Below are 24,263 nucleotides of genomic sequence, written 5' to 3'. Positions count from 1 at the left end.
CCTGAGATACAGAAAAATTCCTGGGAAATTTGAGAGATTCACATGGACTAATCCTGAGCAGGCGTTAGGGATTAGTCCACGTGGACTTCTCGAGACACCATGCCTAACAAAGCCAATGAATCCGGGGCATCGAAAACTTCTTCAAGTGGAGGAGTTGGGACCACTATGCCAACAAAGCTAGGGTTACGTTCAAGAGGCAGTGGTAGCATCTCTTCCTGAGCCCTAAACTCATTTCAGAGAACTGGTTTCTTTGAATGCTTCTGCCTTTACGAAAGCTCTAATTTAGGTCTTTGATTCTTTAAGGACTAGTCCTGCCAACCTGCAGTGGCACCATGATTAGGCAATAGATTAAGGCAAGAATTCATATCTGACAGGTTGCCAATTCGAGACTTTTTGCTCTACAAGTTTCCTCACAGTAGTGCAGTGCTTAAAGAATCTACATGGCAATATTAAAAACCGGTGTGTGTGCCACATTTCAACCTTCCAACTGCGTAAATAATCTTAAGGAACCCATCCTGGAGCAAAAGAACTTCAAAGGGAAACTGCAGCAGGAAACTGCTGAATTAAAATATATCGGGTGTTTCAATGCTATCATTTGTGGACTTAACTGAGACAAAGGGATTTTTAACACATTGTATGTGTTAATTGACTTGCCGATGCCAGAATGTCTGAGTCACCAAAAACTGTTTTGTGAATTACTATGGTTAAGTACATAATCATGACTGCCTGTACTTTTCTGTATTTCATTTCCCTCAGCTTACTTTTACAATCCTTCATCCCAACCAAGTATATATGTTCCTGTAACTCAGGATGCATATGATGAAGTAGACTGTCCACAAAAGCTTATGCCATAATAAATTTGTTATGGTTTTTAAGGTGCACTAATGCTCCAGTTGTTTTTGCTGCTTGACAATGGCACTGTGAGTCCAACAGGGGGAGCACTTGTCCCAGGGTCAGCTAGTCATCTGGAAATCTGTTTCGAGTTGTATTTAGCCCATAGAACGAGATGCATGTGAAAATAATCTTTTAATTTTAGCTAACTTGCTGCTTAAACGTACTACAATTTTTCAAACTATTGCCTTGCAGTTGGTTTTCTTCTTTCACTGTCATAAAATTTCTACAAAAGAATTAAGGTCAATAGAATTCGGATATCCTCCATAGAAGATTGGAAGAAAGCCAGCTGCAAGTATAATTGCACTTTTCCTCTAAATGAACATCCATGCGTAGGGAAGGTCCTCTGGGACTGAAGATCTCACATTTCAGGATTACTTTATGCATTGCTATTTCCTACAACTTTCTATATGGAATTTCATCTTTGTATAGGGAAACTGTGTGTACAGTCACCTAAAGAAAGGAGTAAAGTTAGTTTAGAAAGAAACTGTAACCCCCTGATGCAAAAGGTCAAAATGTCTCTGAATGATTGCTCAAAAGCTCAAATGGCTTGGGAAAATAGCAACAATTAAAACCAACATAATTCCAAAATCCTTATACCTCTTCCAAGTTCTTTCAGCTTATATTGTATTGAAGACTCAAAAATTAACAGAGGACAAAATAGGCTAATTCTATTTATTCATGTGGAGAAGAGATCACAGATAATAAAAGATATTATGAACAAATTAATTCAGGAGGAGTGTGTATTCCCAATTTGGGATGGTGCTGCCAAGACTTTCAGGTAAAACAAATCCTAGGGTTAATTAAAAATGATAATACCAAACAGTGGAGGAAGATGGAAGTACAAAAGGTTAACATCAATAAAAGAAGTGGGGGGCGATGCCTTTCCAACACCCCCCAAAATAATCATTTTTCAAATAACTCTGAAAATGTGGCAAAAAAGAGTGAACCAGTGAGTCCCAGGAATTTCACCCTTAATGCCTTATTTATGCCACCCTTTTTATCATTCTGATAAATATAATAAATTTAAAGATTGAGAAATTAGAGATGTGAGCAAATTAAAAGATTTCTATATCAGTACACAAAAAAAGTCAGGGCTACAAATTGAAACACATTTATGGGACATCTTAATTGGTATCAACATCCATCAGCCTGGGAATGCTCTCATGTCCACTGCTGTGCCCGAAACACCAGGAATGTATTTTATAGTCTTCCCATTGTGGGAAGACTAGGAACCTTACTTTTAAATTCAGGGTTGTTGACGATCATGCATGTCATCATATCCTTGAGGCTAAACTGCTGCGGTATACTCTACGGAGGGGGGGGCGCCACTGATGAGTGTTGCGAAGCTTTAGCTGATTTGGAATGTGACAGCCAACATTCTTGGACAGGGTCCACATGAAGAGATTAGTGAGCTCTGTATGGACACACACCCCAGAGAGCTCTCACCCAGAGCAGTGTTGCTAGATCCATACTGTCCTTTCAATGAGGAGAAAGGATAGTCCCACCCAAACCACATTCCCACCCATACCACGGGACCCACGGAAGGGAGGGATCAGAGGCAAAATGTGGAGTGGGCCAAACAAGCATGCTAAGCAATGCATGTTGACCATTGAAAAAGACAGACCCTTCCTCCCTAGACAGGGCCAGGGCAGATCTATGTGTGTTTCCATGAAAGAAAAACAGATGCACATGGAGTTAAACACAGCAGTTCCTGAGCGGGATGCAGGGGAAGGGTGTTTCTGGCACATCCAATGGCTTTTTCTGTAGCAGTGCCTAGATTTTGGAATGCCCTCTCCAAGGAGACATGTATGACATTGACTTTATACTTCTTTTTTTATACCAGGTTAAGACCTTCTTGTTTACCTAGGCATTTTAATTACATTTTAGTTGGATCTGTGTTTTTCTGCATTTTTGTTTTATGTATGCATATATCTATAAAATATATATTATACAGTTACGTTGTGTGAATTCTTTTATTCACACTTTTGTACACAGACCTGAAATGATCTGATAACGAGGAATTAAGAAATATGATAGATAGATGGATGAATGAATCTTGGGCCCTCAGTACTGAAAAGGCAATCCATGGGACCAGCTTTCTTCCCTTGGGGATCTGAGGTGGTGCTGGCTTATCAGTGGGGCTTCTCCCACCCACTGTCAGCCTAGTGGGGCCATCTGGAACAATGGATGACTAGTAGCCATTAAGAGCCTAAGGCTCAATGATAAGCTATGGATAGTCTTATTTTCCATAGATAGCCTTATCCTCCATGAATTTGTCAATGGCTTATCACCAGAAAGAAGGGAATGTTTTAAAACAACCAGCAGTGGGAGAAGTGTGTGCACTTCATGGGAGCTGTGAATCAAGTTATGGGGTTTGCTCTAGGGCTAAAAACTCCACCCACACCCAACTCTAGCAATGTAGTCACCTTGTGCTGAACCAGAAATTTGACAATGGCTTTGAAATTGAGGTCCCATTCAGAATTGCTTAGTTGAACATAATGGGAGTTTCTTCACCCACTCATCTCCTGGAATTTGGCTTTGTTTACATCCCCTTGCACTGTGAGACCTGCCAGGGAGACCTTGTATTGCATACTGTAGGCCTAATTCTCTTGCCAGAGGTTAAAGGAGTGCTGTTACTGAAGTTGTGCCATGGACTTGGCCTGGTGGGGTGCACTCGTGTGGGTTTAACAGGAAGCCTACAGTAGCTGGGTACAGGAAAGGACCAAAATGCTGGGAACAGTCTGCATTTCAGGGCTATTTATACCAGTGTGAGTTGTTCCCTTACTGTCCTCTCAGCTATTTGTGTCCCACGACTTGGAGCGTTGCTCCTCTCCGACCTTTTCTTCCATTCTCCTTTATTTTTAACATCACCCTTTCCTTCAACTGGGTGGCTCTCATGAGGAAAGAGGAAAGGGGTGAGTGGGAATCATTATGTATCTCTCCTGACCTGAGCTCTGGGTAAGGACGGTGTTTCTAGTGGGGCAGGAAGTACCAGAGTCCAGTTCTCTTGTTGTGGTGCAATTTAGTGAAGGCTTCCCAGTATGTTTTTCAGGCCACGTTTAATTAGGAAGCTGCCTTATATGAGGTCTGAGTATTGCACATAGTTAAACTATGGAACCCGCTGCCACAGGAGGCAGTGATGGCCTACTTAGATGGCTTTAAAAGATGACTGGGCAGATTCATGGAGAAGGCTATCAATGGCTCCTAGCCATGATGTGTATGCTCTGCCTCCACAGCTGGAGGCAGTAATGCTTCTGAATACCAATTGCTGGAGAGCACAGGAAGGGTGAGCAGTGTTCAGCTCAAATCCTGCTTGGTGGTTTCCCACAGGCATCCAGTTGGCCACTATGAGGGCAGGATGCTGGACTAGATGGACCATTGGCTTTAGCAGCAGGTGCTTCTTACGCTTAGCTCAGTATTGCCTCTTCTGACTGGCAACATCTCTCCAGTGGCTCAGGCAGAGAAATTTCCCACCCCCTTCTTCTTCCTTCTTTTTCAACTGGAGATCCTAGAGGTTGAACCTGGTGCCTGCTCCACCACTGGACTATGATCCCACCTGTTATGTCTGTCCATTAGGATTAGATTGTTGTACACAAAACCTGCTCTTGAAGTTTACTTTCATTTTTGTGATTTAATGCACTGGCTTTGAACCTTACTGTGGTTTCTGCACACACACACACACACACACACACACACACACACACACCCCTCCTTACTCTTTCTTACTCTCCTACAACCTTGAAGCAGCTTCTGGAATCAAGCTCATTTATGGATCCATTCTTTAGCAGGACTACCTTGAGGTGCTGCAGAGAAGCATCCACTGCTGCCTTTCATCCAGGTGGGTTATATGAAATGCGTACACACCATGACAGTGCAATGAAGCTTGCCCCCTCCCCAAAGCCACATCCTTTATACCTGCTGACTGCATAGGCTGCTTCTTGCACTAACTGGGAACCTCTCCCAGCATCAGCAACATAGGCAGGAGCTGTTACCTAAGGAGGAACCTGTCTAGGGTTGCCAACTTTTTCTCCAGGCAGGGCTCCTCTACTTTTAATGGCTACATGTTCGGCAGGTAAAAACGTTCCTATCTCCTTCTCTAGGCTGAGTAAAAGTTTCAGCTTCAAAGCATGGAAGCCATTTTAGGATAAAAGTTGGCCACACTATTTAGGTGCCTCTCCTTTAGATCTTGCCACCACCAAAATGTACGTAGGAACAGATTAAGAGGTAGATAAAAGCAAAACCCCTGAATTGTATATAGTGTTGCAATGTCTTTCCGGAGGGGAGACAGAATATGGTAAAACTGCCACGGCTCATTTATTTCATAACATTTGTATACTGCTTTAAAAACAAATAACCTCAAAGCGGTTTTATTATTAACAATATAACACACCTTTACTCCAAGGAGCTGAAGGTGGCATGCACGGTTATCATCATCGTCCCCCTTTTATACTTACAGTCACAACAACCCTGTGAGGTAATTGGGGGGGGGGGTGAGAAGGAGACTGGAGCCAAGGCCATTCAGGGAACTGCATGGCAAAGAGTGGATTCGTCCCACACTCTATCCACTAGGCCACTCTTATCTCCCCTGTATGTGCTATTGAATTTCAAGGCAGAGATTCCCTATAACTCGCTAGTAAGCACTGAGGCACAAAGCCTTTTAAGGGGAGCCAGAGACAGGAATAGGAAAGACGGAGGAGGGAGGCAGCCCCTCCCGCCTTACAACATCAACTTTGCTAGACTGGTCATGTTGTGCAGATGCCTGATTATTGTCTTCCAAAGCAACTACAGTAGTACCTCGGGTTAAGTACTTAATTCATTCCAGAGGTCCGTTCTTAACATGAAACTGTTCTTAACCTGAAGCACCACTTTAACTAATGGGGACTGCTGCTGCTGCTGCTGCTGCTGCCGCCGCAGCCGCACCACCGGAGCACAATTTCTGTTCTTATCCTGAAACAAAGTTCTTAACCCAAGGTACTATTTATGGGTTAGCGGAGTCTGTAACTTGAAGCGTATGTAACCTGAGGTACCACTGTACCTCTATTCCAAACTTAAAAATGGAAAGCGTAATACTGGTGGTCAACAAAAGAGGTTTAAAGACTGTTTCAAGGCAATTTTTAAAAAATGTAGTATAAACACCAACAATTGGGAAACACTGGCCGGCGAGCGTTCCCACTGGAGAACAGCCTTTACCAAAGGTGTCGTGGGCTTTGAAGACACTCGAACTCAGGACGCAAGGGAGAAACCTGCTAAGAGGAAGGCAGGCTTGGCAAATCCACACCGTGATCAACTCCCGCCTGGGTCCCCACTGTGGAAGGACGCGTGGATCCAGAATTGGCCTCCACAGTCACTTACGGACTCATTGTGTGGTAGAAAGATGAAACGCCGAGAGAGAGAGAGAGATTCCCTGCGCCCCATCGGCGCTACCACGAGGAGGCTCTAGGTGGCTATCTAGGGCAGCCCAGCGAGCTGGGGAAGAGGCGCTCTGACCGCAGGAGAAGGGCAAAGACGGTCCCAACGCCGCCGCCGCCGCCATGGTGTGCGTATGTGCTTGAACTCCTCAAACAGCAGAGGGCCGGAGAAGGCAGGAAGCTCCGATAGAGGGAGGAGTAAGAGAACCGCCAAACAAGGGTGGGAGGGTTTGATCTCAGCGGCACTGGCGGTGGCGGCTCAGTGCAAACCGTGCAGGAGGTGGCTGGCGAGTACGCAGGGCTTTCCGTGGCCCCAGCAAACCGGCGCACTCGCCCGAAGTGGAGCCGAGGAGCGCCGCTTGCACGGAGAACGCCGCCGCGGACTGCTCTCCTCGCAGCGAAAGCGCCGGCTTAAGCCAAAGAAGTGAAGCTGGTAAAGGAGGAGGAGGGGCGTTTTTTTCAATCCGAAGTGCTGAGGCCGGTGCGGGGCGCAAGGTTGCAGCCCCTATTAGGCGGCTTCTCTTTTGGTGGCGCTGAGGGGTCGGCCTCATCTGGCGCCTCATCGGGCTGCCCATAAGGTAGCGGTGGGTGTAACGACCCCCTTGGGGCCGAGGAGCTTTTTTGCTTTTGTCCTCTGCGTAACGGTGAAGAGACGCATTCACGCCTTACAGTTGAAGCACGCGGCTTCCCCGCCCCCAATCTTGGGAATTGTAGTTTGCACCCACACCCGAGCTTTAGTTCCTAGCCCCGTTAACGAACTACAGTACCCCCAGTTCTTTGGAGGAAGCCGTGTGATTTAAATGTATGGTGTGGGTGTGACCATTACGAAGCAGGAAGCCCCTGATTCGGATCTCGCTGATGTCGCAAACCCGTTAGGCAGTATATAAATTGTATGAAATAAGAATAAATTAAAAATTCAGGAAAACCAGCAGAGTTTTGTGAACCTTAACGATTTAACAGGCCTAAAGCTTTTAAGAGCTGCAGTCTACTTCGTCAAATAGAAGTGAAGTTCATGAAAACATGATCCACATAGTCAACGTAAGTCTGTGAAGGTGCCGCAAGCCTCCTCATTTTGCTGCAAGAGTCCTACAGTGCAATCCTAACCATTGTCAGAAGTAAATCTGAATTTAGCAGAGCATACTCTGAGGTCAACAGAATGAAGGTTGGAGCCTAAAAGGACTACCATTATGGAAATCATCGTTTGCATGGATGACAACTAAAACACTTTGCAAATGTTAAGTATTATCACTATTGATGAGATCTCTCAGGAGGTGCTATAAACCACCATCTCCCAGCAGGAAGTGGAACTTGCCTAGATTGGGGAGATACTGAGAGCAACAGCTGAAGACACAAATATGGGGAAACATGAAATCTAATCAAAATGGATTTTCTGGTGTCTGAACTGTACCAGCCCTATCTGGTAGTTATTTCCTACCCCCCCCCCACTTTCAGAGACAGGGAAGGATAGGATTATCTGTATGGAATAGAAACCCAGGAGGAGCAAGGAGCTTGTTTTATGAAAGCAAACAGGCCTTATCTGCTAGCTAGGACTTACCAGGGTTCTTGGGTTGCCATCTGGAGACATTTATTCTGGGTACAAGTAAGCTAATGGCTTTCATGAGAGCTTTGCTGCAGCTCTAGGGTGGATATGGGAGGTGGAGGAGTGAGTGGGAAGGACCTCTCAATGGGGGTCTGGGCTGCAGAATCGGGGGCTCAGATTAAAACACTGCGCACACACTCTCTTTCTCTCTCACACACATACACTCTCACACTGTTTCCATGCCCTGGCAGTGCTCCAGTCTCACACTACAATGGGCTGCTGTTTTCAGTCTTCTGACACAGCTGGCAGCTTGATGGGAACAGCTGGTTGCCTGAAAGGGAATGTGGAGTGGTCCTTGGCTTTAGGTTGGGGGGCCCCCCAATAGGGGCTGAGCGACTGAGCTTCTCCACCTCTCCAGCCTAGCCGTTGTTGAGTGAAGCGGCAGCCAGTTCTGCACAGAACTGGAAAGGATGGAGAATTGCCTTAGCAAAGCTGTGCTCCCAGAACAGACCTTTATGATGTGGGGGGATCAGAGAGAAACACAGGGGCCTTGAACAAAAAAACTTAACTGGGGGAAAAGGTCTTCCCAGGGCATAGTCTGAGAACGTACAATGCCACCATCTTGCTGAAGTTAACCAGGCCTGGTTCTGTGGAGTGCTTGAATTGGAGAGAGACTGCTTGGGAACCCCATGTACACTGCCTTGAGTTCTGTGATGGAAGAAAAGTGGGACATGTACTAAATAACATAAATACTTTAAATAAAACTTCCATGTAGAATTCATGGGCATTTAGCAGACTGCTGGACCACTTTTGTTTTATTTGGCCCTCATTCCGGTATCCAAGGTCTGGTTTTTCTTGCTATGTGGTTGACTTCTTTTTCTCTTGCTTTTCTGAAATTGTATTTATCATTTCACAGTAGTTTCTTGCCCCTGCAGCGAAGGATTGCTGGTGAGGCTGGTGGGACCATAACCCTTTGCCAAACCAAGTGGGAGTTGTGTGGAATATTGTGGTGGACAGAATGTTAGAGGTGAGGTAGAGGGGGGAAACTGGGTTGAAATCCCTGTTCAGTCACGAAGTTCATTGGTTCATCCAATTATTTATTACAGTTTGGGGAATGGCTGACACTCAGTGACAGAGCACACAGCTGGCATGCTGAAGATCCCGACTCTACTTCTCAGCATCTTCAGGAAGGTGTGGGGAAACCTCCTGTCTGAAATCATGAAAAGTCACTGCTGGTCAGTGAATTTATTACATTTATTACATTTATATTTCCAACAAGCACAAAGTGGCATATGTGGTTCCCTCCCTCCTCATTTAATCCTGGCAACAAACCTGTGACGTAAGTAAGGCTAAGAAGCAATGACTGGCCCAATGTCATCCAGTGAGGTGCATGGCCAAGTGGAGATTCGAACCCTGGTCTCCCAGGTCTGTCACTGACTACTGTACCACACTGGCTCCATGGACCAACCATTTGACTTGGCATGGCAGCTTCCTATGATCTTGTAAGCCACTTTTGTTTCATGGCGTTGCTCTCAAAGCCATTAACAGACAATTCAAACTGCATTTAACTATTTAAAAGCATTTGTGTGCACCATTTAATATTTTAAAAATCTCTGCATAATAAAAACACAAATCAGGTTACAAGAACACATCAACATCCAGAATAAAATGAGAGCCATTTTCTCTCAGCCTAACCTACCTTGCAGAGTGATTGTGAACATCGAATGGGATAATATTCTATGTATGCAATTCCATGAGCTGCTTTGAGGTAGGGTGAGGCATAAATCTAATCCCAAGTCAAAATTGTTTAGACTTGTATCCAACAGTTGCATGAGCAGAAGGCAGCTTACACAACTGACCTTTCTTTTCCTCCTGTGCCCCCTGAAAAGGTACTCTGGAGGGTTAAAGAGGGACCTACCTACTGTACATTGTGGGATGTGTTATACAGGGCTGCAGTGGGAGGAAGCTGAAATCTGAAATCAGGTGGATGAGCCCTGCATCAGTGAGTGTTGCCTCCAGATTGTCAGGCAAATACCAATAAATTTAGCTTTGTGCCACTAAAGTGGATTAAAGCGCTCTGGCACCCTACTGGAAAATATCCACTTAAAACATGGACTTTTTGCAGTTAAGAAAGCATTACCTTGAAAAGTGTGGGATGAATAATGATTAACAGGTAGATCTATAAACACTGCAATAGGAAATTGGGGTGGCTGCTCATTATTGTATAACCTCCCCACAAACAGTTTGGTATGAATGGTCAATAAAGACCGGACATATAGTCTAAACTCCACATAAACGTTGTGCAAGTGAATCTGGATGAATGCTCAACAAACTGGCTGTCTAGAGAAGCACAAGTACTGTGTAGAACCTCTCTTGTTTTCTGACTATTTCTAAACCCAACTTTGAAGCAGGAATGTGAACATTAGAAGAGCCTAGGCTGATCAGACCAAAGAGATGAAAAAGCTCAGCATTCTGTTTGCCACAGAGGCCAACTAGATACCCCTGGGAAGCCCTCAATCAGGACACAAGGGCAATAGCCCTCTTCTGCCAAGGCACACTACCTTTGCTCAGGGGGACAGCATATCTCCTATGTAGACAGCATGAGTAGCCACCATTGATAGAGTGGGTGCCCAATTACTCCATTGTTAAAGGATCCACCAGGGTTGCTGCAAAACTCTGCATTTTAGTGTTTTCCCTGTTGCTCTCCTACCTTTTTACAGGCCGGGTTTGTGGTTGGTTTTTCTGATTTTCAGTGCCAACTTTTCATGTCTGGACTAGCAGTTGCTACTGATGCACCTGGTGAGAGGAGGGGTGCATGAGACAGTTGGTGACATGGTTAGTGGGGCCTTGCCTTGCTGCCTTTTTTGCCCTACATTTCCAGGATACAGTACTACCACCACCATCACCAGTCCTGGGCCCAGGAAGGGATTTTGAAAAGGGATTTTCAAATCAGCTCTCTGGCAATGGGAGTAGGAACAAAGGAAGCCACCTTTGCCCAATTCAAGCCACTGGTCCCACTATCTCAGCACTGTCAACACTGACTGGCAGCAGCTCTCAGACCAGGAATCTTTCCCAGACCTACCTGGAGATGCCAGGGATTGAACTTGGGGTCTTCTGCATGCAAAGCAGATTCTCCAGCACTGAGCCACAGCCCTTCCTGAATGAAATTGGACCTGGAATCTATGAGTAGGATTGGGTGGCATGAAGACAAGGCCGTCCCAAGACATTTTGCCGCCTGGGGAAAAGGCAAAGGTGGCGCCTTTCCCCACTCCATGGACAAAAGCCTACCAGACTGGCAGCTGAATCATACTTAAGCACAGCACTTCAAAAGACCCCAGGGCATATGATAAGGATTTTGTAACATTGGCCTTTTACCTTACTACAAGAATGCATGTGAAACACTTTGAGCACTTAGAAAGAGTGTTGAATAAATACTAGAGTGATATAAATCATGTTGTAGCCAAAACATCCAGCAAATACTTAAAGCACCCAGGAAGAAGACTGCGAGTCAGGGGACTCCAGGGTTGCTATATTTCTTATTTCAAAGAGCAGCCTCTCACATTGCTGGAGAACCTGCCTAGAGACCATAACTAACATACTCTGTTTCAGAACATTGCAGCTCTCTGGGTTAAATATCACATTGGTGGCTTGTGGCTTGTTTTCTTTCTGACCTGTGCTCCTACAAGAGGCATTATTCACACATCCCCTGGCTGCTATGGAGTTAGTAATGTGGGGCTAGATGCAAGTGAGCATGAATACAAAGGATTGGAGAGTGAGGTGGTCAGGATAGATCACGGCATATTGGCTTCACTGTTCACGTGTCTGATCCAGCAGAAGGCTAAGGGGGAAACCCCTGGTCAACAGCTTAAACGGAAGGTATTTTGCGTGGCCTGGTGACTGGCTCCTTCTTTGCACCAGAGAAGCAGGAGTGGCCTTTGTTTTCACTAGCAGAAGGGAAAAGACTCAGTTGTTACTCTCCTTCCTATTCTGGGCCCATCCAAGCTGTTGGGGTGGGAATGTATTCTGCAACATATCATTGATACAATAATAGTACATTAATGGGGTATATATACTGCACCACCTTCCAGTATATAACTCATTCCACTTTTTCTGTGATGCTTCCCCAGTGTTGCTGCCTTACCGCGGTCTGAAGGGACACACTTGCACTATGCTGCAACAAACGTGGGACTCAGAAAACCTGGAACATTTGCGGCGTAAAAGCAACAGGATTTCAGCGGGATGTTCCGTGCATTGATTAGAAAGGAAGTGTGGCATGACTGTTCTGAAACTTTTACAGGCGTGAATGGTACTGAAACGGGTCACATATGAAGTGCCCTGATCCAATCATGAACATAAATCATAATGAATGCACAATAAAAAAGGAGGCCTCGCAGCCCCTGACCTTCCTCCCACCAGTTCCTCTTCTCTGCCCTCACAATACAAGCAAAACAAAAAAGGCAGAGAGCAGTGCAGGAAGGTGAGGGAAAGGCAAGGCAAGGAGGAAAGGCAAGCCATAAGAAGGTACCGAAAAGCCAGTACCTTTTTTTTTCTTAAAAAATGTTTAAGGGTACTTTCATTTTCCTACTCCTATTGAAATACTGCCCCTCAGTGATGTCAGACTTAGATTCACAAAATGTTTAGGGGTATGCTTACCCCTGTGTCCCCCCCAGAAAAAAAGCACTGCAAGAAAGAATTAATGAGAAGGAAAGTGGCCAGTGCATTTTGATAAAATGAAAGTGAGACAACTATGCCCCGGAGAAAGTTTCTTGAAATACAGTGGTACCTCGGGCTAAGTACTTAATTCGTTCCAGAGGTCCATTCTTAACCTGAAACTGTTCTTAACCTGAAGCACCACTTTAGCTAATGGGGCCTCCTGCTGCTGCTGCGCCGCTGGAGCACGATTTCTGATCTCACCCTGAAGCAAAGTTCTTAACCCGAGGTACTATTTCTGGGTTAGCGGAGTCTGTAACCTGAAGCGTATGTAACCCGAGGTACCACTGTAGTTTTTCTCAGGAGAGAAAGGACATCAATGTTTATGTCCTCAAATAAGGTGTTTTATTTATTGCTTTATTTATTTCATTTATACATTGCTCATTCAACTAAGTTTTCTGGGCAGTTTAAATATCAATAAAACATGCAATAAATACTCTTACAAGATGTTGGGATGTGAATAGCTATTTAATAGATAGCTTTTCTTCCGCAGTAGAGTGCCATCCCTTTGCAGCTTAAAAGGGAAGCTTAGATAGGCTAGTTTTAGCCTTCTAGTTTTAAGTAATCCAGGATTTTAAGGCACGCTGGATTTTCCTGGTTTCCACCCCTTAAAACAACAAACACACAAAGTAGTCTTGTAAAAGATAAAAATAACATTGACTCACTCAGAATACTTGTTGAAGAGTAAAAGATACAGCAGCTTTGTACAGGCAGACTTAAAATGGTAATTCAGTCTAGCTTAAAATGTAGTCTGATCTTGGAGCTCAGATATGCAGATGGTCTCACATTGCTGGTTTGGTGAGGAAGAGGGTGTGCCCAGGCAGGTGGGAGAATATATAACGATACAGTGGTACCTCTGGTTATGAACTTAATTCGTTCTGGAGGTCCGTTCTTAACCTGAAACCATTCTTAACCTGAGGTACCACTTTAGCTAATGGGGCCTCCCGCTGCTGCCGCACTGCCAGCATGCAATTTGTGTTCTCCTCCTGAGGTAAAGTTCTTAACCCAAGATATTACTTCTGGGTTAGCGGAGTCTGTAACCCAAAGTGTTTGTAACCCGAGGTGTTTGTAACCCAAGGTAACACTGTACCTCCCCCCTGTTACGGCACAGTGGGAATGTCTCTCACAGAGTTCTCTCTAGCAAGTTAACAGGAAACCTCTGTGAGCTTCAGAGCTGTATGTATCTAGCAAAACATGAATTGTTGGTTTGACTGCACTTTAAGTATCCCACACAAGAATCAACAAAAAAGTCATAAATCAGAAAGCTCAGGAACAACTCCCCCCCCCAATTAAAACCAGCACCTAAAATAATTTAAAACTGGCATAAAACACAGCAAGGGGGAGCTTGATGTGAAACCTGGAGCACCCAAAGAATATGTCATTAAAAGACCTGTGTTCACCTGTTATCTTAATAATAAAATAGATGCCCCAATTCTGCCACCTCAAATAGCCAGTGGCTGTACATTTTCTCAGGTTAAGGCCACTTCTGTGGAGAAGGGAATGTCATAGTGCAGGGCTGTAAGAGCTTGGTGCCTCCTTCCTGCTGGAGGAAAAGAGTTTGCTTATGACTGAGGCCTCCAAAGGGCATGGGAATTTGATGCCCAGGGAAAACGGGCAGGACAAGCGGTTATGTAGCACAAGCCTGTGGGTTGTGGGGGGTGTAGGATTGAGGCACAAATAAAAGAGGTAGCTGCAGAGAGCATGAGGAATACAATGGAAGATTTGAAAGGCAATGGAAATCCCAGCTACCCTTCTGTTAAGCGTAGCTGGAGAAGGGTGTGTCTCACCCACAACAGGAATATCTAAAAGCTGAGGAGTTGCAATGAACGGATGGGTTTTTTGGCCTTCCCTTGACTTTCCCCAGGCTGATAAGTGCATGTCCTGTGGAAGGGACAAAACATCTTGCAGCTGTGCCCACATTATGCTGTTCTTTCCCACTGTGTATGTTTGTGGATGAGGAGTCTGTTTTCCTGTGTGTAGCAGAGAGAGAGATAAGAAGCTTACAAGACGGCACATTTCTAAGGGTCAGCTGTGGGCTGAGCGAATTCTCCAGCTGCCTATTTATGCCGCCAAAGTGGCACTATCTTCCACAAGATAGGCTCAAGGCTGGGCTTGGGAAGAAAGATGACTTAAAAAATAAGCAACAGACACTGTGTGATAAAAGCAACAGAAGCACCACTGCAGAACCATAACATAAAAGTACCCGGGCGGTGGGCAGTGGGATACTGAATCTGATTTAGCAGGCTGGACCTACATGTGGCCCACCTCTGCGGGCTCATTTTGGCGGTTGGGTGGGGGCACTCACCTGTCACTCAGTTGATGCCATATGATCACATGATGCCAGGCAATTGCACTTCGAAGGAAGAATGATGATCTCATGCAAACTGCAGCTGCGAAAACCAAATCTCCTGCCACTTTCTCTGCTGAAAGTGGGGCTTGCTTTCGGTGTTGAATTCAGCACCGACAGCAAGCCCAGCTTGTGGCAGGCGTTGACTGCAATCATGAACTTCGGTGCTGAATTGAAAACTGATCCAAGTGTGTCTTTTATTTGGTGCCAGATTTAAAACACCAAATGCAAGCGCTGCTTTCTGACTGATCCTTTGCTACTGTGTCTGTATCTGCCTCACACCTCATGTTGTATGACATCAGGTATAGGGCAACTGGGAGAAGCTTGGGGGAAGAAGCCTCATGGGCCCAATGGGACGCCCTGTGGGCCTAATTAGGCCTGCAGACTAGACATTTCTTGCCCATGTTTTTGAGTTATATGACCATTTCAGGCATGTAAGGTAGACAGGCTGGGCCCATGTTACATCCTCAATGTCATCATGGGCAGAGAAAATCAGGATAGCTTTGGAGTCCAGACAAATTACACTGAGGATGATGATTGTATGATTTGGAAGGGCTATATCTAGTTCTATCTCTACAGGATATCCTTTATTTGGAGGCCAAAACTACACCACAAGCAGTTTCATGATTCTTCCTCCCACTTCTTGTTGGTTTTTTAAAAAATAAATAAATGAGTAGGTTGAAGTAAAAGTAAGTTGAAATTGGGAGTGGAAGACTAGTGATGTGAAGGGGTTTGCGTGTCTATGTGTATGTGTGTTACTTAATCCTTCCCCTTCCTGTCTGCTCAAGGTCACCTGTTCCAAGCTGTTTTCAACCCAGTTAGGGAAAAGATAAGGGTTGGGTGTCTTTTCCTTTACTGGGAGAAAAACACTGGGATGATTTTGAGTTGACAAATGGCAGGAAAGAGTCGATTAATTAGTCCCTCCTTTCCTATCCCGTTCAATCGTTCCTTTTAGGATTTTTCTAAAATAAAATCCAAAAGGAAGAAACACAAAAGTGTGCATCATGTATGGTTTGGCTAAAGCATCCCCTTTAGAGGTCTGTTCAACATTTCCTCGAGATTCCACAACCTCCAGATAACTTATTTCATGCCTCAACTTCTTTTATTGTTATTGTTCCTATATTTAATGTCAAGTCTGCACAACTTGGTTTTCCAGTAAGCTAAACACACCCCACTAGAAATGACAAACATGTGGCAGGTGGTTGTAATCCCAGGAAAGCAACAAAAAAACAGGAGATTTCTTGAGCCCTTGGTGAGCCCCATATATGTCTGGCAAGGGGTATATGGCATGGTGGGTAATCATGCAGTTAGAATGTTGGATCAGATCCCCACTCAGCCACAAAGTTCACTGCATGATACTGATCCTGGCCTACCTTATAAGACTGTTGTCAGGATAAAAAGGGAGGGGGAAAACCATGGACGCCACACCACCTCAGGCACCTTGGAGGAAAAGTGAGGTATAAATGTAATGAATGAATAAAGAAAGAAATAGTTGGAAACTCTTGGTTCTTGTGTATAGCAGGAATTGCCCTACTTTGTTTAGAGATACCTTTAAAACTTGTGAAAAGTATAAGCACATTTCTTCCACACTCCTAGAAATTCATCATTTATGCCTGGGGTGGCTCAACTGTGGCTGTCTGATGCTGTTGAGCTACGGCTCCCATCATCCCTGACCATTGGCCATCCTGACTGGGGCTGATGTGAACTGGAGCCAAACAACTTCTGGAGGGTCGCAGGTTCGCCATCCCCTGGTCTGAACTCCTCCAGCCTTAGGACAGACCAACATATTACAAGGGAAGTGCAGGGTTTTGAACCCATCACACTATTGGGTGGGTGGGGGCATCTGCAGATGATTAGTGAGTGAGAGGGGAGATGCTTTAATCTTCCTCCAAATTCTAACTCTCCCTTGCAAATGGCCCCTCCCTAGGTTTTTAACTATTTAAAAAAAAAATCATTTCCCTGAAACCAGAAATAAGCCTGGTTATGGAGAAAAATAGCTTTGGGGGTGGGGTGTTTGCTGAGGAGAATAGGGGGAAGGATTTGGCTTCTTCCTGCTGCCCACCAAATTCGCCCGCAAGTCCTTCCCCTTGCCCACACATCATCTTGGCAATTTACAGTTTGCCAAGATTACCGTATGTGTAGTTTCAACCTCCCTCCAGATAGATTACATCCTGATGGATTGGCTCCTGTGGTGAATTGGACAAAGGAATTGATCCCAAGATTTAGAACCCTGCTTCCTTTGACAGTTAGCAGAGCGGTCAGTCCGTCACTGTGTGCTTTGCCAAATTGTAGGTAAGTTATCTTGCCACTAAACTGCCATTGATTTGGGAAAGAGCTGAATAGTTTCACAAGTATGCATGCTGGAAGTGGAGGGGAGGGTTTCAGGCTTTGCTTGGGCTAGAAGCCAGGCGTGGTGGGGAGGGGAGTGCATCTAAAGTTGAAAGATGCATCTTTTTCATCCATGTCGAAATGGGAAACAGCTGCAGCGGCTCCAGCCAAAACCCTGCTGAGCTGGGACCACCATGTGGGGGAGAGGGTGTTAGATGCAATACCAGGCATGAGGAGAACTTGAATGGGGCCTCGAAAACTTCCCTTCCTCAAGTCTGCTGTACCTTGTCCGACACCTGGCATAGTATGCCTGGAAACTGTTGACAAAGTCTCTTTCTTCACCACCAGGTCTTGCTTGGGGCTAAGCGTCATTCAGGGTGAGTCCTAGCACCTATTTTTTGCAAGGCTAGGACTCACTCCTGGAGGATGGGAAGCAAATCACAGAGGGTTCCTGGTCATTCACAAAGTGTCTTGTCCCCCCAATATGAGCTGAACCACAAATACTTTGTGATTAGAAAGTTGAAGGGGTCCCCGCCCCCAAGATGGGCTTTTCAGCAGGTTTGGGTTCCAGTATATATATCGGGGCATGTGCGCACATGCACACAAACAGACTGAGTAGGGCTTGTACCTGACTCACTTGTTTTGAGCACTTAGAGGAACCTGTTCATGGTCTCGGCCTGCCTCCTTCATGTACTCCAGCCATGATAACCTGCCACACCCATGCTGAGGCCTGCCCAGGCTTGCCACTGCTGTGACCAGACCCTCTTATCCACAAGTGCCTGCCCTTTGGAGTCCTCCTAGGTACTCCACACACAAACTCCAATGCTCATGTTCTCCTTTTCTATGCCATTTCTAGTCGTGATAGGTGTCCCTCCCCCCCGGACTACCTGCACTCCTTTCCTCCACTGAGAAGCTGGTTGCTTGTTGGTACAAATGGCAAAGAAAATAAACAGATGCATCTGAGCTGGAAGCCTGGGGAAGCAGAGGGCAGCGACTGGGCTTGAAAGAAGCAGAGAGAAAAGGCAGTGACGCAAGTGGGTGACAGGTCTTCCCAAAATTCTCAGAACACTGCATGACCATCTTGAGTTCAGTGATGACTGTGTGCTATAAAACAAGGACTCCATCATTTTTGACCTGCTTCTGCTCAGTTTTAACCACCGAAGGAAAAGAATTATGGGTCGGTTGGTTTACAGCTAGGAATTCAGGAGGTGAGATTGATGGGAGAGGCTGTCAATGATCTTGAGAGCCTGGAAGGAGCCGAAAGGGAAGGGTACCCCAAGGGAAGGGTACCCGCTGAGGCTGGTCAGCATACACAGCTCACGCTATAGCAGGGTGTCGAGGGAGAGGATGTGGGTTTGCCGAGGACAAAAGCTGGCACTAGTGGCCATTATGGAACACCTGCCGTAAGGAAGCGCAGCAAGGTAAAGCTGGGCACCTGTACTGTGTGTATTCTCCTGTGCTTTTGTACGTCCTCTTCTGTGAAGCTTTGAATCTACAATCTGGCAGAGGGCTGGGATTCCAGAGAATCAGCTTTCAGTTAAAACAAAAAAAAGTTTCTAGCCTTCATGATTGCGAAGGAAGAAAAGGAATGCCTGCTAAAAGCTCAGGGAAACAGGAGAGTTTTGATGGCATTTCTGAATGGCCACAGCTCCCTGAAGCCCCTGCCGTGGCCTTGTTCCTCTGCCATGCGCCTGCATTGCCCACTCCATGCGCTCCTGCTTCTTCCCTGCCGCAAGAGGTTGAAAGGTGTGGTTTTTTTCCAATAATCCAAGCATTGCAATCAAAATAAACAAGTTTGCAAATAAAGTAACTATGTAAACTTTATTGATTTACACAGTATATCACAAATGTAAAATAAGAATAAACTTGGTTCAGAATTTGTATTTTTAGAGTCAAACCATCTACAGTACAATGTCTTAAATCACTCCAGTGTATACCAGATGAATGGTCTGCCAGGGAGCCCAGTTCAAGCCCAATAGTTTATATGCTGACATACAACATCTCTGCTATTTCAGCAGTAAGCACCTGCCAGCTTAGCTATGCAAAACACACTCACACCAAAATAAAAACTTAGCATGATGGTTGTAGATACAGCCTGAAGGTTACCAAATCCAATTTCTTGCACTAATTTTCTAAGAGGTAGCGTGACACTTTGTCTTTTCACCTTGGGATCCTACTTAGTGATAACTAGTACATCTTTGAATGCTCAGGCTGGACCTTCCTTGCTCCACTGAGCCATCACAACCATTTGTTATTAATTTAGGGTTAGAGAGCAAGACTTTGATACATGTTTGACTCCAACATTTTTCTCTTTACAATTTGTGTGTCATGCAGAGAGAAAAACAAAAAGAAAGACACACACTTGTGCCCATATGAGAAATAAACATTAGCTAGATGAACTTGGTTGGGGTCAGTGTGCTCAAACCCTGGGAAGAGCAAGGGAGGGCTCACTCACACCCATCTGAAGGAGCAGTGGGGCTTTCCAGGTCCCAGAGCATATGTCATTTAATTTTTAATTTGTATACCGCCTTCGCATCTTGCTATACTTAATGTGGTTTCCAACCCACAGAAATGACAACACAATTTTCTTATATATTTATGTGCCAAAAGGGAACATTGTAGATGTTCTCTTTTGACTATATGTTAGGATATTTATTCTCTTGTTTTTATTATGCATTTTGTGTTTTTTTATATTTGAATTTCAACAACCTCAGATATGCAGATGACACAACCTTGATGGCAGAAAGTGAGGAGGAATTAAAGAACCTTTTAATGAGGATGAAAGAGGAGAGCGCAAAATATGGTCTGAAGCTCAACATAAAAAAAACTAAGATAATGGCCACTGGTCCCATCACCTCCTGGCAAATAGAAGGGGAAGAAATGGAGGCAGTGAGAGATTTTACTTTCTTGGGTTCCATGATCACTGCAGATGGTGACAGCAGTCACGAAATTAAAAGATGTCTGCTTCTTGGAAGAAAAGCAATGACAAACCTAGACAGCATCTTAAAAAGCAGAGACATCACTTTGCTGACAAAGGTCCGTATAGTTAAAACTGTGGTTTTCCCAGTAGTGATGTATGGAAGTGAGAGCTGGACCATAAAGAAGGCTGATCGCTGAAGAATTGATGCTTTTGAATTATGGTGCTGGAGGAGACTCTTGAGAGTCCCATGGACTGCAAGAAGATCAAACGTATCCATTCTTAAGGAAATCAGCCCTGAGTGCTCACTGGAAGGACAGATCCTGAAACTGAGGCTCCAATACTTTGGCCACCTCATGAGAAGAGAAGACTCCCTGGAAAAGACTCTGCTGTTGGGAAAAATGGAGGGCACAAGGAGAAGGGGACAACAGAGGACGAGATGGTTGGACAGTGTTCTCGAAGTTACCAGCATGAGTTTGACCAAACTGTAGGAAGCAGTGGAAGACAGGAGTGCCTGGCGTGCTCTGGTCCATGGGGTCACAAAGAGTCGGACACGACAAAACAACAACAACAATATTTGAATTTTATGTTGTGAAGCTCCCTGAAATCTATGGGTATAGGGTGGTATACAAATGTAATAATCATAATATAATTTAGCACGTGTAAGGGCACATGCTTAGCATGCAAAATGTCCCCATTATCTCCAGGTACTCTGTAAGGTACTTCTACCTGATACCTAGGAAAGCTTCTGCATCAGGGTAACAGACAATACTAAGGCCCTATCTGCACTATACATTCAAAGCAGTATCATACCACTTTAAATAGTCATGTCTTCCCCCAAAGAATATTGACTTTGTTAAGGGTACTGAGAGTTGTCAGGAGACCCCGCCCTCCATTCCCCTCACAGTTCCCAGAGTTCCCTGGGAAGAGGTATTGGCTGCTAAACCACTCTGGAAATTGTAGCTCTGTTAGTCTCCTAACAACTCTCAGGACAAACTATCATTCCTGGGATTCTTTGGGGAGAAACCATGATTGTTCGAAGTGACACAGAATCATAGAATTATCTAGTCCAACTCTGCAATGTGGGAATCTTTTGCCCAACGTGGGGCTCAAACCCAGGGCCCTGAGATTAAGAGACCCATGCTCTACTGACTGAGCTATCCTCAGGTGTGATACTGCTTTAACTGCATAGTGCAGATGGAGCCTGGGTTAGATGGACCAGTGGTCTGACTGGGTATAAGGCAGCTTTCCATGTTCCAAACATGTAAGGCAAAACAAAAGCCTGTTCAGCTGACAATGTTCATTCTTGTCTTGGGCCTGGAGGCAGGAAGATCAAAGCAAATTTAGGCTTGCATCTGGGCTTGCAGAGAAGAAAACTTGTGAAGCAACCAAACAAAAACAAAACAACCTTGCAAAACACAGAAGGTTGATTCAGGGATCCCCAGTGCCAGCGCATTAACATTTGATATCCATCCTTGCGGTGACTGTGGTGGGCCAGATTGTGAATGGTGGAATGCCTAAGGAATGTATGGAGTGGCACTGCCACCTTTTATAAACTTGCCCCTTTCCTGTGCCTTTAGCAGCAGCCTGACATGCAGAACAACAAGCGTCAGAAAACTAACATCATGGAAATTAAGGGACAGGGAAAGTTTCACCTGCAGTTTCGAGTGTGCTCAGCAGCTATTAAAAGTACAGAAACAGCAGCACTGTAAAAAAAGGTGGCAACCTTTATCTGCAGGGCTATGATGGAAAAACTTGAACCTGACAACTGCCTACACATATTCAGGAAGGCTCACTTCCTAAGCTTGAGAACCACTTTCCTAATACTGTGATGTTATCCTGCAACTCTTCACAGCCAGCATCAGACTTAATTGGAAATACTTTCTGTTTCCAGTTTTGGCTACTTCTATAACCTTTCTGTTTCCAGTTTTGGCTACTTCTATAACCAGCAGTCTTTTCCAGGGTACTGAACAATACATTCTGCTTCCACATGGAAATGTGTAACACCCGAAAATCTAATTTGTCTTGCCTGTGATTACACCAGTTCTATGACTGATCAGTGCCTGCAGGTCTCTCTTATTGTTTGACCTTTCAAACTGAATAGATAATAGCAGGTAGCCAAACTATTTATTGTAGTCACTCTGGACACATGACCTTTCACTTTTTATACTACCAACTTATGCTTGCCTGCTCAGAAGGAAGTCCCACTGAGTACAATGGGACTTACCCCCAAGTAAGTGTGTTAGAAGATTGGAGCGTTAGGGTCATTGACAGCGGGTTTGTTTGTGCGAGAGAAGAGAGAGAGAGAGAGAGAGAGAGAGAGAGAGAGAGAGAGAGAGCAGTAATGGAAGATTGCACAAGAAGAAATTGCACAGTCTGTAGCACGGTCTGTTGTAGTGCATGCACCACTTCCCAGTTTGTGTGTGAGCTTGCACTATTTAAAGAGGAACAAGGGTTCCAATTATTGGTTTGTCTGCACAGACTTCCCATTCCTCTTCCCCTATTGTTGAATTTTCACCTTTCTCTCTATTCTCTTTAGGGCCAATTCATACAATACAGTGGTACCTCGGGTTAAGTACTTAATTCGTTCCAGAGGTCTGTTCTTAACCTGAAACTGTTCTTAACTTGAAGCACCACTTTTAGCTAATGGGGCTTCCCGCTGCTGTCGCGCTGACGGAGCACGATTTCTGTTCTCACCCTGAAGCAAAGTTCTTAACCCGAGGTAATATTTCTGGGTTAGCGGAGTCTGTAACCTGAAGCGTATGTAACCTGAGGTACCACTGTATCCAGAAAATAAGTTTGCTACTTGTCTGCCACTGGAAGTCTCCTAGTGCTCTTTGTAATTAGTGAAGTGTGGAAACATAGTGCACTGCATGTGTCTTCCTTTCTAACATCAATGGGTTTTGCTGGAAGGCACTTAGTAGAAAAATGGAAAACTCTTGCCCCGATAAGGTTGAAAACCTGTACACACTTAACTGAAGTAAGCCCATTGAACTCAGTGAGGTTTACTTCTGAGCACTGCAAGTGTGAAATGGCTCTCACTAATTTATTTCAGCAGAAGTTAAAGCCTGCCTACATCATGATACCAGGGCCCAGCTTCTCGTTTTGAAGTTCTACCTCCCTTTTTCTGCCACAACACACTTGGAAGGGTCTGTGGCTGCCCAGGTGCACACCACTATTCATTCAGAAAATAAATATCTGAGGCAGAACTGTAGAGAGTAGAAATTGCAAATGTATGAAATTTCTGTAAATTGCTTAGTATAGAGACGATGCAAGGCAAAATGGAATTGACTAATGATGTATTCTTTTACATGTCAACTCAGAAGTCAGTCCTTGGTGGTGGTCATACTGAGACTGCAACCTTGCTGTGGGGCAGGATGCACCTTAAGGCCACCCCTTTTATTTTATCCAAGGCCTATGACGCCAGCCAATTCACTCTGTATAATTTTGCAATCTCCATTTGGATTATTGATCTCAGCATTTCAAATTCTCAGCTTTATGACATCAGCAAATTCCACCAACACATTCCTGATTCTATTGCCAAGGTTGCTAGTAAACATGGGATGAAATTTGTGTCCCATGAGACAAGGAACCACAGTAATTATCTCTTTCTGCTCCTAGCCTAACTTTTGTCGCTTCTACAGATGATCTGGTAGCAAACAACTTGTTAAACAAAAACAGCAACTGAGTTTTAAAGTATTTTCTGTCATTGATCAGTGGTGGCCTGTTTGACAAGAACATAAACAGCTAGCTTCTAACTTAGATTTTGATGTGTTGTTCCTCCTGATTTTCTCCCATTCAAAGGGCCCCTAATTAAAGCAGCACATGCTCTTTCTACTCTTCTTATAATTCATTAGTGGAAAAATACAGGTGCCATTGTGTGGGGTGGGGGGGTGGGGCAGGGGCAGAGAATCAGGGACCTGCATAGAGTCAGACACAGAGAGCAAAGTCAGGAGCTGCATTGCTCACGAATACAAACCTGTGAGAAGTGATTTCACACAGTGGCAACATGTGACTTGCATTCCCTTACTAAGAAGGTACCCTTCTCGCACGGCTTCTTGGCTTTGAGAACTGGCTCCTGTGACCAAGTCTCTGCACTTTCTGCAATCCCACATGGTA

At 44.8% G+C, this 24,263-nt stretch overlaps 3 long non-coding RNA genes across 4 annotated transcripts; 2 read left to right on the top strand and 1 right to left on the bottom strand.

Annotated features, from left to right (window-relative positions):
- Positions 1-5,991: 5,991 nt before the first annotated feature.
- LOC310755287 lies at positions 5,992-12,054 on the top strand. 2 transcript variants are annotated; one of them, XR_014544280.1, is made up of 3 exons: positions 5,992-6,500; positions 8,949-9,077; positions 11,970-12,054. It is a non-coding gene; the product is annotated as an uncharacterized lncRNA (long non-coding RNA). The 2 variants fall into 2 exon arrangements; XR_014544281.1 differs by lacking the exon at positions 11,970-12,054 and adding an exon at positions 10,724-11,291.
- Positions 8,919-10,958, bottom strand: LOC310755286. Its single transcript, XR_014544279.1, has 3 exons — positions 10,925-10,958; positions 10,553-10,638; positions 8,919-9,052 (listed from the first exon to the last, which is right to left on the bottom strand). It is a non-coding gene; the product is annotated as an uncharacterized lncRNA (long non-coding RNA).
- Positions 12,055-22,432: 10,378 nt separating the features above from the next.
- LOC310755289 lies at positions 22,433-23,902 on the top strand. Its single transcript, XR_014544284.1, has 2 exons — positions 22,433-22,705; positions 22,935-23,902. It is a non-coding gene; the product is annotated as an uncharacterized lncRNA (long non-coding RNA).
- Positions 23,903-24,263: the final 361 nt, after the last annotated feature.

The sequence above is a fragment of the Podarcis filfolensis genome (assembly GCF_964270895.1).
Source record: "Podarcis filfolensis genome assembly, chromosome: 2".
Classification (NCBI taxonomy): domain Eukaryota; kingdom Metazoa; phylum Chordata; class Lepidosauria; order Squamata; family Lacertidae; genus Podarcis; species Podarcis filfolensis.
Note: the sequence above shows the minus strand (reverse complement) of the source record. Positions and strands in the feature narration are given on the sequence as shown.